This window comes from Octodon degus, unplaced genomic scaffold (assembly GCF_000260255.1).
Source record: "Octodon degus isolate 3935 unplaced genomic scaffold, OctDeg1.0 scaffold00229, whole genome shotgun sequence".
Lineage (NCBI taxonomy): Eukaryota > Metazoa > Chordata > Mammalia > Rodentia > Octodontidae > Octodon > Octodon degus.
The window spans coordinates 378,839-382,097 of NW_004524805.1; the positions used below are offsets into that span (position 1 = coordinate 378,839).

A 3,259-nucleotide genomic window follows, 5' to 3' on the forward strand; every position below is an offset into this window, starting at 1 on the left:
TTTTTTGCAGAAACGGGGATTGAACTCAGGCCCTTGCGCTTGCCAGGGAAGCGCTTATTCCTTTGAGCCATCTCCCCGGCCCCATAAAATATATTTTAAAATAGCAATAAATAGTTTTTTAAGGCCAGATAGTTCAGCGGGGCCAGGGTTCTACCCTGGTGCCTCATGTGGTACTGGCCCTGCCCTTGGGCGTGCTGAGCAGGCGATGGAGTCCAGGCGTGGTGGTGCATACCTGTAATCCCAGCAGTGGGGAGGCAGAAAACAGGAGGATCATTATGAGTCAGAGCTGTATAATGAGACCCTGCACAAAAAGCAACAACAACAACAAAATGTTTTTTTGTTTGTTTGTTTGTTTCTTTTTGGCAGAACCGGGAAACTGGTTAAAACAAGTGAACTGGTAATTATTCTATTATCTATCACATGGCAGTGCTATCTCAGCTGGCAAGAAAATTGGCACCCACCACACTATTTTTTTTTTTTTTTTTGTATTTTAGTACAGGGTCTCACTACACAGATCGGACTCATAGTCATCTGCCTATGTTCAGCCTTCCAAGCGCTGGGATTACAGGTGTGTACCACCACACCCAGTCTTGATTGGCTCAGTGCACCCCAGGGGTGGGGCCAGCACAGTGTGCTGGGGATCAATCTCCAGGCCCCTGTAGCTGCCTAAGCAGGTGCTTTAATCTACTAAGCTATCTGGCTGGCCCTTATTATTTCTCATTATGGAAATCATTTTTGTTAAATACATTGGAATTTCAGCCTGTGAATTTGGTCTGGCTTTTAAAAAAACATTTTGTTGGGGTCGAGGAGATGGCTCAGTAGAATAAGTGCTTCCCTGGCAAGCACAATGGCCTGAGTTCAATCCCTGGTTCTGCCAAATAAATAAATAAATAAATAAATAAATAAAATTTGCATATAAAATAAAATGATTTCTTTATCTCATTACAAATTTGCAGTCTAGCTTATTTTTCTGGGAAACACCAAATGGCAGATGACGCCAGCGCAGTGGGAGGGGCTGGAGGCCCCTGGGGCCCAGGCATGGGAGGCCCCTGCGGCTTCCACGGAGGCTTCGGCAGTGGCCTTCGAGGTTGCAGGCGCTGCAGAGGACGGGCCAAGGCCATGGGGTTCGTGGCCATAAAGCTGAGGACAAGGAGTGGATTCCTGTCACCAAGCTGGGCCGCTGGTCAAAGACATGAAGATCAAGTCCCTGGAGGAAATTTACCTTTTTTCCTTACCCATCAAGGAGCTGGAGATTATTGACTTTGTTCTGGGCATATCCCTCAAGGATGAAGTTCTGAAGATCATGCCTGTGTAGAAGCAAACTGGTACTGGCCAGTGGACCAGGTTCAAGGCATTTGTCGCTTATTGGGGACTACACCGGTCATGTTGGCCTGGATGTAAAGTGTTCCAAGGAAGTAGCCACTGCCATTCATGGGCCCATTATCCTGGCCAAGCTCTCCATTGTCCCTGTGAGGAGAGGCTACTGGGGAAACAAGATTGGCAAGCCCCACACTGTTCCTTGCAAGGTGATGGGCCTCTGTGGCTCTGTGTTGCTGCATCTGATCCCTGCCCCCAGAGGCACTGGCATTGTCTTAGCCCCTGTGCCCAAGAAGCTGCTGCTGATGGCTGGTATTGATGACTGCTACACTTCTGCTAGGGGCTGCACTACTACTTTGGGCAACTTTGCTAATGCCACCTTTGATGCCATCTCCAAGACCTACAGCTATCTGACCCCTGACCTTTGGAAAGAGACTGTGTTCACCATGTCTCCCTATCAGGAATTCACCAACCATCTTGTGAAAACCCACACCGGAGTCTCTGTCCAGAGGACTCAAGCTCCAGCAGTAGCTACAACATAAAGGGTTTTTACACAAGAAAAATAAAATGAATTAAGTCTAAAAAAACCCCTACAAATTTGCAGTCTAAATTAGCATAAAAGGGGCTGGAGATAGAGCTCAGTGGTGGCACAAGTGCCTGCGTAGCAGGTGCAGAGTCCTGAAGTTGATTCCGATACCTGCCCCCCTGATAAATGTGACATTACCGGCATAAAATGTGACCACATTACCTTTGCTTCAGTAAGGAATTAAATGGGGTGGTTTTCAATATAAATACAAATAATACTTTAAACAAGATACTGATTCAATTTAGGAAGTTATCCTTGGCTTAGCTTCTTAAAGTGACATGTCAGAACCTGGGAATCTTTTTTTTTTTTTAAATATTTATTTATTTTTATTTATTACATTTATTTATTGTGTGTGTGTGGCCAGCTCAGCCCACCAGGGGGCGGGGCTGGCTGGCATGTGGTGCTGGGGATCGAACCGCGGTCCCTGTGCTTTGCCAAGCTTGTTTCAAGTAGGTGCTTTAGACCACTGAGCCATCTCTCCAGCCCCAGAACCTGGGAATCTTGAATTTCACTTCTTGGTGGCAACGGGCTCCAGCACCACTATCATATCTATTACCTGGGACACAGTATGCACAAAGGAGAAAAGCATAAATCCAAAATAGCAAAATTATTCCATAAACCATGATTCTGACAAGATCAGAATCTAACTTTTTCAAGAGAGTGATAATGAATCTTACATATATTGGGTAGACCATAGGTTTCTGTCATCTTTTTTTTGGTTGTACTAAGGATTTAACCTAAGGCTTTTCACTTCACATGCTAAGCAAACACTCTACCACTGAGCTACAAAACTTAGTCCTATTTTATTTATGTATGTAATTTTTTTCTTTTTTTTTTGGTGGAATCAGCACTTGAACTCATGACCTTGCGCTTGCCAGGCAGGCATTGTACCACTGCGCTCTATTTCCTGCCCACCCTTCTAATTTTCAGACGGGTTTGCTAGTTTGCCCAGGCAGTTCAAGTGCAGTCTTCCTGCTTTAGTCTGCAAAGTAGCTGGGATTGCACACTTGCTCTTCCCTGGCTCCACCATATCCTTCTTGATCTCACTTGCATTTTTTCTTTCTTTTTTTTTTGCAGAACCGGGGACTGAACTCAGGCCCTTGCGCTTGCCAGGCCAGCGCTTATTCTACCGAGCCATTTCCCTGGCCCCCAATCTCACTTTCATTTCCAAAAGGATAATCATCTTTATTCACCCATTAGTCTTCCTAAGCCATAATGACATGTTAGAATGTCATTTGAAATACTTAGTCCTTTAGGACAAGTAAGTAGTTTCCCTACTCTTGATAAATGCACAGCAGCATATTAGTTTATAGTTTATGTGTACACTTACCATAAAGGACAAGGAGTAAAGGAAGA

The 3,259-nt window shown here is 44.9% G+C and overlaps 1 protein-coding gene across 4 annotated transcripts in view; it reads left to right on the forward strand.

Moving 5' to 3' along the window:
- Lats1 (large tumor suppressor kinase 1) overlaps positions 1–3,259 on the forward strand; it is a 67,172-nt gene that overhangs the window by 33,708 nt on the left and 30,205 nt on the right. The window lies entirely within an intron of this gene.